The 19,666-nt window shown below is 42.6% G+C and overlaps 1 protein-coding gene across 4 annotated transcripts in view; it reads left to right on the plus strand.

Moving 5' to 3' along the window:
• Ald1 (fructose-bisphosphate aldolase) overlaps positions 1-19,666 on the plus strand; it is a 100,099-nt gene that overhangs the window by 2,226 nt on the left and 78,207 nt on the right. The window lies entirely within an intron of this gene.

Below are 19,666 nucleotides of genomic sequence, written 5' to 3' on the forward strand. Positions count from 1 at the left end.
GAGAAAAAAAAGTTGGAATTGTTGTGCTCCATATTTTTCATTTTGTTTCATTTTTATCAAACATAACGACGGTGTAATTCGGCAATCACTTAACTTGGTTTGCGACGTCGCAGACTTCCTGTCATACTTTATATTTTAAACGGAAAACTATTCAGCGGCATTTCTTTTCAACTGCCGTGATTTTTCATTTCTGTGCGAAGAAAATTCTGCCAAAACTTCAAGGAATGATGACAATTTTTTCTCCTTTAAAAAAATAATGTAGAGGTGGAGATTTTCAGACACCGCAAACGAGACTTATGATTGTGGACTTACACCATTGATAAGACATGCTGAATAAATTCAAGTGAATTCTAGCTGTACTATTATAATTTTTCCTTACATTTGGTGAACAATGAAAGATTTTGATAAGTGTACCATATTTTACCCGAGATTTTCCACATTTGATAAACAACTTTACAATCTGAGCACAACTCAAGAATTTTATAATCTGAATTTTAGAGGACAAAATCGATGTTTTCATTCCTGCGCCCCGTTAAGATTTGTTTTAATTCATGCCACTCAGTATTTTAATTTCACTTCTGAATCAGGTGGCAAACAAGGAGATCCAGTCAATGTTCATCTGCAAATGAACCGAATTATATGGTCTTCACCAGAATTTTATGCTTGACATGAACCAAAAATTTTGCACCTCCTTCCAAAGTTGAATCTTTTCAAATGCAAAATACAGTCCTTAGTAGAAAAGAACGCTTGCTGCATGAATTAAGCACAATGTGCCTAGCCCAATGTGACTTGAGTATTTTTTCGAATACCGAAAATCATGGTTGGAGATATTCACAGCAGCACGTACTCCTGAGGTCATGAGATTCTTCAAAATTTTAAAAGCAAATTTTACCACCATAGAATAACTGTTGTCCCCCTTAAAATCTGAGAGACCGAGATATCGCCCTTGTATTTTCTATTATTCCACCATTTCCATCCCATTGAATTCTAAATAAATTTTTAGATTTTACATGAAACCATGTTTTAAATATCTATTTATTAAACAAAATAATTTATTTAAACGTTGTTTTACTTTATTTTAATATAAATTAGATTATAAATTTAAACAATAAAAAACTTTAAAAGATAAGTATTAAAGTAAAATCAATAAATTACGATTATAAGAAGATAGAATTGATAATCTTTAGGTAGTTTTAAAAATATAAACATATAGAAATTACATTTAAATTTTGAATATAATTATTTTAATATTTAATTTTAAAAAAAATTGAGTGACTCATTCTCCCTCTCCCTCTTGAAGAAATGCAGGAGAAAGTTTTCACTTTGCTACTTTTCCTCCTCCTCTCCTCTTTACTTTTCTAATTTTCCGCCTCTTTTACTTTTCTTTTTACTACTTGCGCTTTCAGCTTTTCGTCGAGTACGTAAAAATAAATCTCCTTCTGTGAGTATCTTTAAAGTACTCCTCAAAATTTGGCCTATGATAGCTTTTAAGGAAACATCTTCATTACAACAGACAATCGCTCTCTTTCGACCGGAACCTCCGTGTTTTCTTACCTACTGTCTATTCGTTGCTTAAAAATTCGATATTGTTTCATAGATAAGTAAAGTATTCTGACATGTTTCATGCATTACTTTCGTGTTTAAAGGTCAAGATCGATTCTAATAGCGGGAGGAGAGGCTGAAAGTGATTAGATTAAATAATATTTCAAGTGCGAAGAGCAAACAGGAGTTGGACGCAACTTATTATGGACCAGTCGAGCAGGGTCCAGTTTTACGGTTTACCGCGTGTGAAACATAAAACCCCTTCAACTGAGGAGCCGCGCAACCCACCGTGCAACAGCGAGGAATTCGTAGGTCTAGTCTGCGAATTTTTTAGTGCATGAAACGATTTGTTCGCAGCCCATTTCGCATCTAATACTCGATTTCTTTACTATACGAATTTGTGAAGCATCTCGGTCAGCAGATTCCTCCTGAAACCGAGCAGTCTATTTTGATTAGAAAAATTGATTCACGGAGCTGTCTTTTTTTTCCAACTATTTTCAACGTATCGTTCACTGGAAGAACCCTCGCCCTTACTAAAGTGGCATAATTTTTTTTTTCTTTTTCTTTTTCTTTTTTTTTTTTTTTTTTAATTCTCTCTGCACAGAAACGGAGAAAATACATTAGCTGTATTGCCACTTTGTTTGGGGGCTCAAACCCTGAACAATGGCGACCCTGTGAAAAGGCGATGAGCTTCGGCCAACGTCATGGGCTAAACAAGTTTCCCAAACTTCTGTTTGTTTGCAAAACAAAATCCTCCACACGTTGTTGACCATTCGCCTAGTGGGTAGGTCAACAGTTGAATGCTGTAGTCCCGAAATGAAAAGCTCCCACCACTGCCACGATACCAATGGAGGGTCTCTTGTCTCTGGTATAGGTACTTCAGGGGGGGGGGGGGGGGGGGGCAGCCCAGAGACAAGAGACCTTCCACTCGTAAATGGTGGAAGCTTTTACTTTAGGGACTTCAACATTCAACTGCTGATCTACCTACATGGTGGATGGTTAAGAACGTGTTGGCAGTTTCGTTTTGGAAACAAGCCGAAGTTTAGTTTGTTAGGCTCATGGCGTCGCCCGACGCTCAGCACCATAGAGTACATAGAGTCATAATGTAAGTGGGTAAGCTGGCGCCACTTTTAAGCATTTTCCAGGTCCCGAATTCCGAGACTCCTGTGTGACGCCGGGTCACTTTTTCGATACATGATCGATTGTTTGCGATACACTGGTACCCGGCCATCCGATGTAAACAAAGAAGATAGGGACCACCACGTATTCCGCACCGCCATTTTGGATCGAACATGCATCGAAAAAGTGACCCGAACTCGGCGCACACCGGACCGGGCTTGGAACTCGTCGAGCAGAACATGGCGCCAGCTCTCCCATTTACATTACGACTCTATGTACTCTATGCTCAGCACCCACCATGTGGATAATGAGAGTGATGAGTGATTACTGTTGCTCCCTTGTAAGGAAATGGAAAAGCCAAAGTTCATTGTTGAATCCCCGAAAGTGGAAGCTTCCACCTGTCACCTAGAGGACAAAGGGGGGTCTCTCGTCTCTAGGGATAGGTATCCCCCTCCCCCGGGGGGGGGGGGGGGGGGCGAAATCCGTCACACCACTGTCATGCTGCCTAAAATGGCGGACACAATGAGACCCGGATCCCTGAGTATCCATCCATACAGTCGTGCTAAGGAAGAGCGCCGCCGTATGAACATTCGAGAGTTGCCAAATTTCCTTCGATAAAATGTTCATTTTTGAGGAAAGTTGCGAATATTTTTCCTCGACATTTTCAGGATCTTTAGGTGAAATTGTGAACTAAATTATTTGAAAAATTGGGATGAAAATATTCTCAAATTTACCAGAAAATCCGCGCTTTGTCACAGGAAATTTGGCAACGCCTGAAGGCTCATACGGCGTTCTTCCTTAGCACGGCAGCATACTCTCCACGTTAAGGCACTCGACGGAGTGCCCACAGGGATTTTCTTTGAGGAGGGAGTTGGATTGGAGAGGCGGAATCGGAGCTCTTTCGCAGGCTCTTGAACTTGAGTGGGATGCGATGCGGCGCGGCGGCGGTGCAGCCGGTGGGATGGGCGGCCGCGAGTGAAGGTCGCTTTGACATCCTCGCGACCTCCGAGGTAACTGGGTCACGCTCAAGCCCCAGCCCCAACCCGAGTCGTGCCCGTGCGTAACCTTAGTCGACTTTGACGCCTCGACGCGATGCCGACTCCCCATCGCTCGCATCCATATTTTCATACCTATCCGAGCAATTAATAATCGGATGAGATTCACCGGCCGATTGACACCACCGCCGCCGAGCCGCGCCGCGCCGCGCCGCTTGACGCGCTACATTGTATCAGTAGCCGGCGAGCCGGCTTGCCGAGCGGAATGGAGATGTTGCATGTGTGAGGAATTTGCGTTTTGACTGTTGATTCTTATATTAAAATTCGCGAGAAACGCGATGGTGCCACTGGTTTTCTCTGAAGTCAACTCCCAAGCTCAAAAAAAGCTCTCAAGAAGAGGCCAAAATGGAGGGGATATCCCACCCTACCCTGAGAGTCCACCTCTACATCAAGACAAACTCTCCATGCAAAGATAGGGAGCAAATACATTGACAGAGTTGCCGTGTTTTCAGTTGTGGAGTCCCCAAATAAGGTGGCAGCCCTGTCAATGTATTTGCTCCCTACCTTTGCATGGAGAGTTTGTCTTGATGTAGAGGTGGACTCTCAGGGTAGGGTGGGATATCCCCTCCATTTTGGCCTCACTTTGAGAGCTTTTTTTGAGCTTGGGAGATGATTTCAGAGAAAACCAGTGGCACCATCGTGTTTCTCGCGAACTTTCACAGAAGAATCAACAGTCAAATCGCAAATCCCTCACACATGCAATATCCCCATTCTCCAAAGAAAGAGTCGACCGGCCTATAACCTGTATACCCAGACGGGGCTGGTGGTCGAGGTTCGTGACGTCATTGCCAGAGCTGGTGACGGCATCTGGTGATCGGAAGAAAGGGCCGGTTTGGAAGGCGTCCGGAAAATCCGGAAACAGTACTGATTTTTTTGAGGCTGGCCTACGATAAAATGTAACACACATGGAGCGGTTTTTCGATAGGTGGACGGGGAGTGGAAACGGCCAATAGAGAATTTGCAGGTGTCTGAAATTTGATGAATTTCGTGTTTAAGTGGAACCTACTGAGTGAACTGAATACGAGGATACCCTTGGTTCATGAATTGAACAATTATTGGAGAGGATATGATAAAATAATCTAATCTGCTAAAATTCATGTGTTTTAATGGGAAATGCCGCCAGATTACGTCACTAGGCGGTGCATTTTCTGACTTTTCAATCTATTTTTATACTATTTCCCATATCAGAAAAAAAAACTACGAAAAATATTGTGAAATCAGCTCTTTCAGCACATACATAAAGTTTGATACGGAACAACCTTAATATTTACAAAACACACGTTATATTTTCCTTTAATACATATTTTTTTTCATCAATTAAAACGAGAATAATCCATACAGAATGTGCGAACATTTCAAAATCATAAGTTGAATAACGCTGACTCCGCCAGATTAAATATTAGAGCCTAACACAAAGCGCAGCGGCGACGCACTGGCGCCTACAAACCTAACAGGGATACTTCACTCATTGCGCAACGCGTGAAGTATCCCTGTTAGGTTTGTAGGCGCCAATGCGCGTTTCGCGCTGGCTGCCCGCCTGCCGCACCGCAGCGTGCCACGGCGCTTGAAGCAACTATTTCACACCAGAGGTATTGCACAGTATCATACAAATCTGAAGGCGCTCTAATATATTAGGAATGTCAGGCATCCATCAAAAGTACGGAGCTTTCCTCGCAAAATAAATCAAGATGCTACGGCCCAAAAAGAGAGCAGTGGTCCAAAAACTCACTAAGTCCTAGCATCCGTAATTAGTGACGTTTAGCATACACTTTATCGCCTGGCTGTGAGTTGCTTAATCGCCATCGGCTATAATAGGCTGCAAGAAATTGTGTAGCCGGCTATAGAAGAATAGAAGCTATTGGAAATCTTACAGTCGGCCGTAGGTCTATGGTATTTTGGAACAGATTCTAATGCCAATTTTTACCAGGGAGTGGACCGAGTCAATTGGAGAGGTCGGACACGAAATTTTTAACTAAAATTGCAAATTTTAACGCTTATTTCGTCACATCTTAACTAACGTCATTTCCTCATAACTTTCGTAATTTTCGATAGAATTGAACCAAAATTTGTCAGAATCTACATCAATTAGCTTAGTTTTTGTAGAAAAAAATTCATTATCATCGGATAATATTTTAGCCTCCAAAAAAATTCGTAAAATTTTTGAAAAAATCATTTTTTTCCCTTTTTTCGCGGCTAGGTGGCGTATGGAAACATGTACACAAACAAAAATTGTCTCTTTTCTTAATTTATACATCCAATAAGATACAGTAAAAATTTCGTGTTGATCGGAGTGGTGCGCCATACTTAAAAACGCAATTTTCTAACCTCAAAACGGCCTAAATGCCACCATTAGCCTCCTTTGATGACTAGGCGTGGAGAAATGTAGAGAGAAATATCCGGTTTTATCGTCTCACCTCTTAAATGATCCACTTAAGTACCTTGAGTCAAAATTTCGAGTCGATCAGAGTGGTGCGCAACACCCAAGCACGCAATTTTCTAACCTCAAAACGCCGAAATTGCTCATTTCGGCACCCATTTTCACTCCGTGTGAAAAAGTAAGAAGAGGTACATCCGATATTATTGTCCTACCTCATAAATTAGACACTTAAGTGCATTTAGTCAAAATTTCGTGTCGATCAGAGTGGTGCGCAACACCCAAGCACGCAATTTTCTAACCTAAAACGCCGAAATTGCCCATTTCGGCACCCATTATCACTCCGTGTGAAAAAATAAGAAGAGATACATCCGATATTATGTCCTACCTCATAAATTAGGCACTTAAGTGCATTTAGTCAAAATTTCGTGTCGATCAGAGTGGTGCGCAACACCTAAGCACGCAATTTTCTAACCTCAAACGGCCAAAATGCCTATTTCAGCACCCTTTATCACTCCGTGTAAAAAAAAGAGAGGTGGGTACATTCGATTTTATAGTCCTACCTCATGAATTAGACACTTGAGTACCTCGAGTTAAAATTTCGTGTTGAACAGAGTGATGCGCAACACCCGAACACGCCGCTTTCTAACCTGAAACCTCCCAAAATTCCCATTTTGGCATTCATTATCACTGTATGTCAGCCAAGATCCCGCTTGAAAATTGCATGATGTACATTTCAAAGTTTATTTTCGCACCCTGCCGCGTAGCAGACCCGGTCACTCAGGGAAACCTCTAAACTCCTAGGATATATATGACTTTAGGGAGGCTCGCTCATCCCCCACGAAGAAGCGTTCCCTCGTCCAAACTTCCATAATACGTAGCGGTGCAATGAGTGCTGGCAAATTCAAGTCAATAAATTAACAAGAGGTTAGAAAGAATCCTAAAGTCAAAGCAAAACACTTTTTCAGTGAAGAAACTTTCTTATGAGTGAAAGAAACGGTTTTTTTTTTTTTTATTTCGAGGGGTGCCTCTATCATAAAATTTTACGAGGAAACCAATGGAACCACTTTTAGAACCTCAAAGTTTTGTGTAAACCGAGTTATGAGCGTTTAAAGTTCCCGAAGTTTGTGCGACCTCTCCTATTGACTCGATCCACTGTGCGCCGCGGCGGTGGTGGTTCATTGCCTACACGTCTCAATTGAAGGCGAACTGGAAAGCACAGACGTCCCGTAGAGATCTCGCTTTAACGGGCAGGGCCTAAACTTAAGTGGTCTCTCTTCAGAAGAGGAAAGAGAAATTACCGTGCCGCGTCTCTGAGTCATGCTCATGCCTAGTTCTTACGTTCAATTTTTTGGCCATTCATTGCAACAGTCGCGATTTTGTGAACCTCATTTGTTTATTTTTTTCTAATGAAAGTTTGTGCCTTTATTCAATAGCCCAGGTGAACTGGTAACTGCTGCGTCTCGATCCTCATAAATCTACGAAAATCAATCGGCTCGCGCCAATTTCAGGGAACTATACTGAAAAGATACATGATGAGTATAGGATAAATTGGCGTTTGCGTCCTACACCTGCCGCTCTAGGGCTGCGCAACATTCCCCGTTTGCTTCAGTGGCGAGGTGTCAGTTAGAGTCCCTTTATACCCAGAGTTAAGACAACTCACTTTTGGTTGGGCGGAAAGTGGCCTTAAAAAAAATCCAATTCTGATTGGTTCTCGCTCATGGAGGCCGAAACGAGTGCACCAAGATGGCGGTACCTTGAATGTGAACAAGAATAATGAAAACATTACCTATGTGGTTTATCAAGAGTAAATTGTTATTTCCATCGGTCCAAAATGAGAATAGATTAAGAAATTATTCACAAATCAATCTCATTTTCTTTTTAATTGATCAATTTGTTGATGTTGTTGTTTTTGTGTGACAGACATCGCAGGATTCCTGATCCTTATCCCTCAATATCGTTCGTTTGGGTGCATTCGTTTCGGCCTCCATGGCCAGCCAAGGCCGGCTGCGAGTCAGCTGATAATCGAGTTGTCTTAACTCTGGGTATAAAGGGACTCTAGTGTTAGTGATCGATTATCGATATTTCCCCATTTGAAGCCACGGTAAAGAATCGACTATTACGGTGTTCGTTGCGAATACCCTGTTAATCGATCCTTTCTCGTAGGTTTCAATGGCAGATCAATCGATGTGTCACATAGCACGTCACGCCACTGAAAGTTTGCATCTCAGCCCTAAACCGACAGATGTGGGCTGATTTCAATACAAGTCATAAGATTACGCCAATGAACCTACCGGTCTTGTGTCTCCGCCGCAAACGAGTATTTTCTCCGTGGCATTCAATAAGTAACGCAACGATAAACTGATTTAGTGGCTACGTCATGGTTCAAATGTAAACAAACACATACTTAATCTTGTTTCTGATTCGCGCCCCTTGTGCCGTGGTGGTATAGTTCGTCCAAGAGTTTCTTGCAATCAAAATTTCTCGTGTTTAATGAGTCCTTAATGATGCATGACCGGTCAATGGGTAAATTGTAATATATTATAACACAATTAACTCACGAAGAATTTGTGAATGAGGTTATGTTAGTTTGTTTTGGTTCGAACCAAGAGTTCGATATTATATCGAGTGACGTAGTCACTAACTCAGTCTATTTCCAGCGCTTGAACTTAGCTTAGGCTAAAAGTATTCTCATCTCCTCGAGGCTGATCCTACCTTGCGAGAACACATGACTGCCGTGCTAAGGGAAAACGCCGTACGAGCCTTCAGACGTTGCCATATTTCCTCCATTAAAAATCAAATCTACCGCAAAAATTGTGAATATTTTTTTCCCAAAATTTTCAGACAATTTTGTTCGCAATTAAATCTAGAATATCTGGAAATTCCAAGGAAAAACGTACACAACTTTCTTCTGAAATGCATATTTTATCCGGGGAACTTCGGCAACTCTCAAACATTCATACGACGTTTTTTCCTCAGCACAACAGAAGAGATCCTCTCGGTCGGAGCGCAAAAGCACTCACAAGATGTGGCCGAAAGGCAGCTCTTGGGCTCTTCGAACACGGAGGGAGTCGGAGTCAACTCGCCGAGGCGCGTAAGATCGATTATCGATATTTCTCCATTAGAAGGTATGGTAAAGAATCGATTATCAGGGAACACCCTGTTTATCGATCCTTTCTCATGGGTTTAAACGGGAGATTAATCCATATATCGCTCGGAATTCGAGAGCCGCGCACGCTTTTCTCCGTGCGTTGAATAATTGAGCCGCGACTCATTATTCAAGCTTTTCCGGCCCATCCTGGTACTCGCCCGCGGTGTTGCCACTTCCTCGCCGGATATCATCAACGACGCCCCCGCCCCGAGCACCGGGGCGAGCTGGCAACGCCGCGCCGCGGTCCCTGAAACTGCGTGGTTCTAATTGACCCTGCCCCAGTGTCCCCAGCCCCAACTTTTACTCCCTCTTCGCCGGTATAAATCTTTCACGAGCGCGCTGCCCCGCTGACTCCCATTCGCGGAGTCCCGCCAGCGCCTCCGTGGACAACCTCGACGCTATCATCACGCATCATGTAGAGTGGCTGGAGTAGAGATCTCTGTAACAACTTCCGTCAGGGTGTCTACCAGTCCGTCAAGTCCGGAAAGTCCGGAAAAAGTACGCATTTTTTAAGGTCGGTCCGTAAGTACCTTAGAAGTACGTAAATCTCGTGGAAGGTCCGTAATTTTTCGCATTTTGCGGTGCGCGTTCAGTTCGATCGCCTGATAGTTTTGCAACCCTTTTTGTCCCGTCCGTCCGTCCGTCAGGAGTATTAGTGCAATGTCAGCCCGTAAGAGCGCGGTTGTTGTAGAGGAGCGGAATAAGGCATTTCCCTAGATTTGACGGAAACAGCCGAAAAGACCACGGGAATAGCCGAAGTAAAGCGCGCGGCAGTGCCAAAATCGAAGAATTGCGATACATATCGAAAAGGTACTTAAAAAGTACTTAATTTTTCCCCAAGGCGAAGTACTTAAATTTTTCCTTAAGTACCTAAAAAGTACTAAAAGAGTACTTATTTTATTTTTGTGGACCTCAGTAGACACCCTGTCCGTGCTCCCGGGAACAGGAGTTCATCGGAATGGAACTTTTGCATGTGTCCGGAATTCACGGTGGAAGCACTGATTCTTATCAGGCTGTCTACAAGTCCGGAAATAGTACTGGTTTTTCAAGGGTGATCCGGAAGCACTGAAAAGGTGCGGAAATTCCGGAAGAAGGTCCGGATTTTTTGAAATTTTTGTCGCAACTTCAGCGAGAAATTCGTACTTTTGAAATTTTTCGAATTTCGTCAATTGGAAGTACTGACTTTTCCTACTGAAGAGGTATTGAATTTCTTGGGAATGCACCAAAAAAGTCCTGCACAAGTACTAATTTTTGGCCAGCCTGTTTTAGTAAACACTGTCTTACGTAAAATTTTGCAAGAATCACTAAGGTGCCAGTGGTGTTCTCTGAAATCAACTCTAAAGTTCAAAAAAAGCTGTCAAAGTTGAGTTCAGTGGAGGGGATATCCCACGCTATTCTCGAAGAACACCTATATATCAAGATCAACTCTCTGTGTACAGAAATCCGTCGTTCGAATAGAAGGCACTATTTTCTGCCTCATGCCTGAACCATCAAAACACGATTCCCCGATTAGCGCGTCTGACCCATCTCGGCTAGTAAAATCGCCTTCATATAAAAAGACGCAACACGCACCTCCGGAGTGCTCGAATAGTGGTATGACCCAACACAACCTAACTCAACCTCACAGAGAGATTCGAGTGCCGCTATGTTTACCAATTGACTCATCTCGGCGAGTAAAATCGCCTTCAAATAAAAAGACGCAACACGCACCTCCGGAGTGCTCGAATAGTGGTATGACCCAACACAACCGAACTCAACCTCACAGAGAGATTCGAGTGCCGCTATGTTTACCAATTGACTCATCTCGGCGAGTAAAATCGCCTTCAAATAAAAAGACGCAACACGCACCTCCGGAGTGCTCGAATAGTGGTATGACCCAACACAACCTAACTCAACCTCACAGAGAGATTCGAGTGCCGCTATGTTTACCGGTTGTTTGCGCACCCTGGAGAACTTTCACCTCTAGAAGAGCAAGGGCCAGGTCACACTCAGAAAATTGTCTTCGCTACGCCTATATTTCACTCCCGAATTCCACGTGATTTCTTGGGGTTTCCTGTTTTCCCCGTCGCTAATATCCCTTTCTCGGGGTCCATTTTGGGACAGCCTCTATCCCGTCGACGGGAACAGCCGAGGAAGGAGTATCGATCAGAGGGAGGGAGGGGTCCAGGGTCCCGTCGAATTTCCATCGGCAATAAATTGTTGGCACTCGGCTGCAGACTATTTGCCCTCGGCCCTCGGAGCCGGGCTTGGCTTGTTTCCACCCTCGGGGGCTCAGGCATCCACTTCGACGCTGCCTAAGGAATAACGTCGTATGAACATCCGAACGTTGCCAAATTTCCCTCGATAAAAAGTTCATCTTAGAGGAAAGTTACAAATATTTTCCCTCGAAATTTGCAATTAAATTGGGGAAAAATTGTCTGAAGAAAAAATTGGAACTCAAATATTTGCAGGGTTGCCACAGTCAGGGATAACCAGGAAATGTCAGGGAATTTTAAAAAGTCAGGGGAACCGGGAAATGCCAGGGAAAATGACAAAAATGTCACGGAAAATTTGTTAAATCACCTTCACTAGCTTTCAAGAGTGGGTTTGAGGTTTCGAACAACAAACTGTGCCTTTAAACTATTTTCAATTATGCCCTCTTAATCATCCGTCACATCCTCAAATGTCAGGGAATTCCACCAAAATGTGTCAAGGAAATCAGGGAAATGTCAGGAAATTTCATTTTCTAAATTCTGTGGCAAGCAACCCTGTATCTGAAAATGCCCAAAAGGTTCGTATTTTATCAAAAGAGAATAGGCAACGTCTGGAGGCTCATACGAGGTTCTTCCTTGGCATAGTAGTACGTCGCCCTAGACGAGGAGCAACGTTGCGCAATAACGCCGCGGCATAACGTCCACGCTAGATGAGCCCTGACGTCCGTCTCATTCAACGCTTTGCAGGGCTCATACGAAAGTATAGTTACGTCCGATCCGCGCGACGACGGATTGTCGCAAGCTCTAGATTTTCCTCTAATATCGACTACCCTTATTCTGAACCTCGACTGTTTTTGCCGCGTCCGGTAGTCCGGTTGAGGGTGACGAATTCTTGAAGAGTCACTGAAATCTGGTAAAAGTCAGGGAACATTGCCCAACCCTAAAAAGTGAGCTAATTTTGCAGCGTAAGCTTGAAATTTTTCCGTCCGGCCGAAACATTTGCGTATGCAAAGAACGCCTTTGAGATATAAACAGAATCTCAAGGTGCAGTCTTAACGCTTTGGAAAGGCTTTAAAGATGAATGATTTTTTTTTTTTTTTTTTTTCTTCCAAATTTTCCGGTCCTTAAATATCCTGTATTTTTTTAAATTGTGTAAATATGCTTAATGGTCCTAGATTTTACACCATCTGTTCTGAGAGCTGGGCCTTAGGCGGGGCCTTTTTTCACCGCTGCTATGGAAATTTTCAAAATATTTAATAAAAGCTCCATCCAAACTTCACGTGTGCATTATTTTCTCTACGTAGGAAAAAAGCACATAAAGAACAGGCTAGGAAAAGGATACTTCAATTTGTCATTATTTGAAGTCTGAAAAATGTTTTCTGAATATTCTTAAAAGCACGTAGATATCAGTGGCGTGGCGTGCATTGCGATTTATCGATTGATGTGTCATTTAAACCTATGAAAAGGATCGATGAACGGGGTGTTCGCAGCGAACACCTTAATAATCGATTCTTTCCCATAGGTTTAAATGGCAGAACAATCGATGTATCGCAAAGCACGCCACGCCACTGGTAGATATTTTAGGAGTCCTCGGAAGATCCTTCCAATTCGATTTCCTTTTCGCCCCCGCTCTCATTTATACACCCCTGCACCCTGGAGCAAATTTTATTCTCCTCCCCGTTGAGAACAGCGAAAACGGGAACAGTGGCGTGGCATGCTTTCCGATAAATCGATTGATTTACGATTTAAACGTATGGAAAAGGATCGATAAACAGTGTGTTCGTAACGAACACCTTAATAATCGATTCTTTACCATAGCTTCAAATGGGGAAATATCGATAATCGATCATTCACGCCTCGACTGAACGGGAAGTTCCTAACAAAATCAAACACAAAACGAAAACAAAGAACAAAAAATAATGTAAATAAGAATGTATAAAACAAATAGAAAACCTCCGAAAACCATTGTTACGCGATTCTGTGACACGCTTAACAGCCATGAAAGCTCCATAATCACCATGACAACGCAAGTGTTTCCGCGTGCTCCGAAATAACCTCGGAAATAAGTTTTTCCCCCCTATCCGTGAGAAATGAATGGTGTGTATCGCGCGACGCACCATGTTCTTGTTGTTGTCCCTGTTCTACACTGTGGAGTTACGGAAAAACGACGTATGAACATTCGAATGTTGCCAAATTTCCACCTTTGAAATATATATTTTCTCGAAAACTCATGAAGATTTTTCTATGAAATTCTCATGTATTTTTCTATTGAATTGTGGCCAAAATTCTGTGATAAATTTGAAGGAAAAATTTCTTAAAATTTCCACGAAAAGAACATTTTATCAAAGAAAATTCGACAAAGCGTAAATTCTCTTGTGGCGTTCATTCGGAGTAATACTGTGTAGTCGAAACCGCCGCACAGTGGATCGAGTCAATGAGAGCGGTCGGACGTGAATTTTTTACTTAAACTGCAAATTTCCACGTTTTTTTTCGTGAAATTTTCAAATTTTGACGGGTGATTCTTGCGGTAAATTTTACGAGGAAACCAGTGGAACTATTTTCAAGACCTCGACATCTTGTGATGGCGGAGTTATGAGCTTTTGAAGTTTCCAAATTTTTTCCGACCTCTCCCATTGACTGGATCCACCGTGCGTCGTTTCGGTGTATTGTTTGGATTGAGGAGGCGCAGAGGCCCGACAACTGTGAGCAATAAAAGTTGATTAAATTCAGGTCTGGTGTCTGGTGTCAGGTGCGAAAGGACTCCCCTCCCCCCCCCCCCCCCACCACCACGGGGGAGCAACTGAATTTCTTTATCCCGCAGACTGTTCAGTGTTTACCGTGCCCCGCATTCCACACAGTTGCCTTGTTTTCCCTTGAAATGGATGCTCCGGGGTTTCTCAATTGAACCACTAAATTACAGGGTGTCTACAAGTCCGAAGAATGCCGTAGATAAAGCCATAGACAAAGAGGACACACTGGAAAAAAAATATTGGTGTATTTTCTAAGAAAAGGGTAAAATTACCAAGAATTCAGGGTTCTATTTGATCCCAGTTTTCTCTTGGTAAAATTACCATTTATGGAATTGGTAATTTTACCGAGAAATCTCGGTAAAATTATTGAACTTTCTCGGTAATTTTACCGGACCCCGGTAAAAACGCCAATATTTTTTATCGACTGTGGTAGAATGACCGAGATAAAATGGCAAAGTTACCGGGAATCGATTACCAATGAAAGTGGTAATCTTATCTGAAAAAAAAAACAGTAAAAATACCGGTTTTTAGGTAAGCTTACCAGCCTGTCTTGGTAAAATTACCAATAATTGGTCAAAAGAGTGAGATGGTAAAGGTACCAACGGACCTTGGTAAAAACGCCGATAATTTTTTTTCAGTGCGTAGATAAAGCCATAGACAAAGAGAAAATCAAGCGATCCTATCGGTTGAAACGGGTGCTTCTTATAGACAAAAGGGAGAAAATGATTGACCAACTCTAGGGCACGGGACCTCTTATGGGTTGTCATCAGTTAGTCTATTGATTATATCTCTGTTGTCCATTGCAACTAACCGCTTCTACCAAATGGATCGCAGCATTTTCCCTCTACCTCCTTTGTCCTCCCAAGAAAAAACTGGGATCAAATAGAACCCTGAATTCTTGGTAATTTTACCCTTTTCTTAGTAAATACACCGGGATTTTTTTTTCAGTGCAGTGGCACCATCGTGTTTCTCGCGAACTTTTACACGAGAATCAACAGTCAAATCGCAAATTCCTCACACATGCAATATCTCCACTCCGATTCGTCGGAGCGAGGACCCGCGCCCGATCCGGCAACGCGGACACGATAGCGGGCTCATCCCTTAAGTCCCTCGCGGGTTTATCGTCGGCCAACTCCCAGTGACTTAATTTTACCCTTATTCATTTCTTATCTCCCCATCCAAAAATTTTACGGATTGTTTGACCTAAATCCACGCACTTACCGTCTACGTATTCTCCCTCCTGTCCTTTGTCAAGCCGTGCCTGCCGCTGCCGGTGCGTCACCGTTCTCGGGGTGATATGAAACAGCGAAAATTTCGTAAACACTTTCGCTATTGTTATTTTTCGGAGCCGGGCTTCCGAGCCCCCCCCCCCCCCCCCCCTTCGCTCTCTCGATGTTTGCACCGCGACTCGCGTTCGCACGCATCGGGATGATATGAAACAGCTCGAATTCCACGAACGTTTTTGAAGCCCCCTCGTTTCATCCCCGAACCTCGGGTTTCTTAAATTTCAGCGCGGTTTCCGGGTCGAGGATTCCAAGCCACGTGCTCGACGTAACAATGCCGTCTTCAGTTTCACATTTAATTGAAAATATCACCGGAGATATCAGGGAGACCCTCCAACATTCATGATGTTTACCTACCCACTCGGTGGATGTTTGAAATCTTGTTGAGCATGTCGCGTAGGTAACAAGTCGAGGTATAGTCGACGTTTTATTTTCTGGTTCCCAGCCCGAATCGTCGGATGCCACTATCTCGACTCTCGAGTAGTGCGAATTGCATACTCGTTAAATCGAAGGAGGACTCGGTTTCTCGCATGCGAGAGGTTTTACAGACGCGGCTACCTTTTACCCGTACCAGGGTGTCCACAAGTCCGGAAATGGTACTGATTTTTGATGGGCGGTCCGGAAGTACTGAAAAATTGCGGAAATTCCGCGAGAAGGTCTGGAAATTTTCATTTGTGTCGCAAGTTGAGAGAGAGAGACATTCAAATTTTTGGAATTTTTCGAATTTCGTCTAGTGGAGGTACTGGGAAAGTACTGAATTTCTCGAGAATGTATTGAAAAAGTGCTGATAAAGACTGCATTCTACACAGTTTCCCGTGTATGGATACCCCGGGGATTCTCGATTTAACCATTAAATTACAGGGTGTCGGAAAGTCCGGAATTTCTGGAAAGTCCGGAAAAAGCACCGATTTTTTAATGGCGGTCAAGAAGTACTAAGAAAGTGCGGAAATTCCGCCAGAAGGTCCGGAATTTTTTCATTTTGTTGTCATTTTTGTCGGAATTCGAGCGAGAAATTCCAATTTCTGAAATCTTTCGAATTTCGTCAAATGGAGGCTCTGAAAAAGTTCTGAATTTTTCTGTCTAGGAGGTACCGAATTTCTCGGGAATGTGCTTTAACAGTACTGATTTTTGGCCCGCCTGTTTTAGTAGACACCCTGCGTACCTTTACACAGTAGGATAGAGTTTGCGGCTTGATGAGGCCACGTTGGCGAGGTCTTGGCGCTGAGGAGCCCGATCCGATAGCTGGAACGCGAAGCTCGTGGGTGGTGGAGCATGGTCATTGGTCATTGGCTCTCGGCCGCAGACAGAGTGAGTGGTCACTGGTCAGCTCCGACTGCGGTCGAGGCGATGATCCGCGACACGCACACGCCGGCCAGAAACGAGCAGCGCTGCCGTTGACCCGCTCTAAGTCCCCCGTTTTCAAACGAGCGAATTCTTGAATTTTCCGGAAAAGCGGGGATGCAGAAAATTCCAAAACCCCGACCGTTTATAGAGTTTCAGGGTATCTACAAGTCCGGAAATAGTGCTGATTTTTTAAGGGCGGTCCGGAAGTACTGAAAAAGTGCGGTATTCCCGCAAAATGGTCCTGAATTTGTTTAATTTTTCCGCTTATGGTAGGCTTTTAATGGTACTTATTTTTTATGGGCGGTCCAAAGGTATTGAATGAGTGCGGAAATTCTGCCAGAAGGTCCGGAATTTTTTTCATTTTGTTGCCATTTTTGTCGCAATTTGAGCGAGAAATTAAAAATGTTGAAATTTTTCAAATTTCATCAAATAGAGGTACTGAAAAAGCACTGAATTGTTTTGTTAAAGAGGTATTGAATTTCTTTGGAAAGAACTGTAAAAGTACTGATTTTTGGCCAGCCTGTTCTAGTAGACACCCTGGATTTTCGATTAGCGGTTAATCAATCTATCTTTAAAATAGTCGTCAATTAATTAACGAGTCGATTTGTTTCTACCGATTTTCCCGCCACTATCTCAAAATCTGATGTTTCGACCCAACTCAACGTAAATCACTCTCAAACTGATTGGGGTAGACGCACGAGTCGTAAGACAGTAAGTTGCAAAAACTCCAACTTACTCTGCCGTGATAGCGAAGAGAGCCGTAAGTGCATAAATAAAGTTTTGAGAAAACGGGCTCAGAAGCTTCTGACAAGAACATTTTATTGAAAGAAGCCTCCGTTCTTTGTCAAATTGCCACTAATCGTCCGGAAGACTCCTAGAAATTTTATGGATGATTAAAAATCGACTGATTTTCTTTCCATTACATAAAAAGGGTACTTTTCACTTTCATGCTAGGTTATTGTAAGACAAGACAGCCGTAAGTGCTATCTTCTGCATGCTTTCGTCTTTGCGTTTTGGACGCACAACAAACACATTTGCAGGTTAGAAATTGGCAGAAGAGGGCGGCACTTTACGGGAAAGCACTGTTATCATTGGCTCTCAAGCATCTACGGCTGTCTTGAAAAAAAAACTGTGTCATTTTTTGTGCACTTACGGCTGACACGTCTCGTTTTCATTAAATTAGGATGAATTTTGCTGTTTTAACTGTCTCAGTAATTTCATCTAAAAAAGTTTAGACGAATTTTGAAGAAAACTCGATTTCGAAAATTTTGCACTTACGGCTCTCTTCGCTATCACGGCAGTACTGTCTTACGCGACTCGTGCGCCTACCTCAACCAGTTTGTAAAAACTGTCTTGCCAAGGCTCATGCGCTTTTGCGCTTTTTCCCTTTGTATAGAGATTTCCAGTTTTCTGGATTTTTAACGCACGTTGGCTGGAAAACTTCAACTTACCATAAATCACTCTCTTGGGAATTTTTCCTCCGTGGCTTGAGGTTGTTCCTCCCGTGGAACACGAACACGTTCTCTCCCATGATGTTTTACAACTGTTTACCATACTGGTCTCAACCTAGAGAGCTGATTTCTTCCTCCTCCTCTTATTCTTACCCTTACTTTTCCTCTTTGTCTCCGTCTTTTCCTCATTCTTCTTCCTCTTCTTTTTCCATCCCTTTTTTGTAGCGTTTACTGCGAAATCCGTTGATTTTCCTCAGGCAGGTAGAAAAATAGTATATCGAGGGCGTAAGTCCGCGATCCCATATCTCGTTTGCGGTGTCTGAAAATCTCCGCCCCTATGTTATTTTTTTTGAAGGAGAACAAATTGACATCATTCCTTAAAGTTTTTGCAGAATTCTCTTCACACAGAGAAGATAAATCACGGCGGTTTTAAAGAATTGCTGCTGAGTTCTTTTTCCGTTTAAAAAATAAAGTACGACAGGAAGTCTGCGGCGTCGCAAGCCGAGTTATGTGATTGCCGACTTACACCGCGTCGATATGCCCTTCGGAAAAAACACTGAAAACCTTTCACCGCGACAACAATGGATGTCAACTGGATGGCAGGTCTGGTGTCTGGCGAAAGATCCTGGTGGCAAGTCTGCCATGATAGGGAAAAACGCCGTTTTAACTTTCGGACGTTGTCATATTGCCTCTCATAAAACATTTATTCCCGAGAATTGTTGTTTATATTTTCCCCAGAAATTTCTCTGGACTGAGAACAAAATTCTGTGAAAAAATTAAAATAAAATATTCATTGAATCCCGAGAAAATTCGGCTCTTATCAACAGAGGCCCATTAACGTCCTCAAGTTGTTACGATGTTTTTCCCCCAGCAAGGCAGCATAGTTCGTCGCGAGTTTGCAACTCGTTTTTCTCGTTTTCGGTCCAACCTCAACGCGCATGCGCAGGGCGGTTTTCGTCAGTGCATCGGTTCACGAATTGTTTTGTGTATTGCTCTTTACATACTTGTCGCGAAAGATGTAAAGCGAGTTTTATCCACGCGTCGGATTTATCGCCAGATTGTGAGTCCTATCTAGTGGTTTTGTATCTCTTGTGAAAAAATTTGAAGGTACGCGTGGCTGATAACATGGACTAAAAAACTTTGTTTTTAATTGTTTTTAAAGAAAAATTGTCTTCGGTTCTAAGAAAATTTTTGCAATTTTGGTTTTTTTTAACCGAAGAATTACTTTTTTGCTTAAAGGATTTTTTTTTGGGTGATTGGTTTTTTAACAAATGAATTTTTCTAATTTAAAAAATGTATCTCAATGGATTAAAAACACTTTGTTTTAAATTTTTTGGGAAAAAAAATGTCTTCGGTTCTACAAATTAGTTTGCAATTTGGTTTTTTTTTTTTTTTTTTTTTTTTT

Source organism: Bemisia tabaci, chromosome 2 (genome assembly GCF_918797505.1).
Source record: "Bemisia tabaci chromosome 2, PGI_BMITA_v3".
NCBI classification, from domain to species: domain Eukaryota; kingdom Metazoa; phylum Arthropoda; class Insecta; order Hemiptera; family Aleyrodidae; genus Bemisia; species Bemisia tabaci.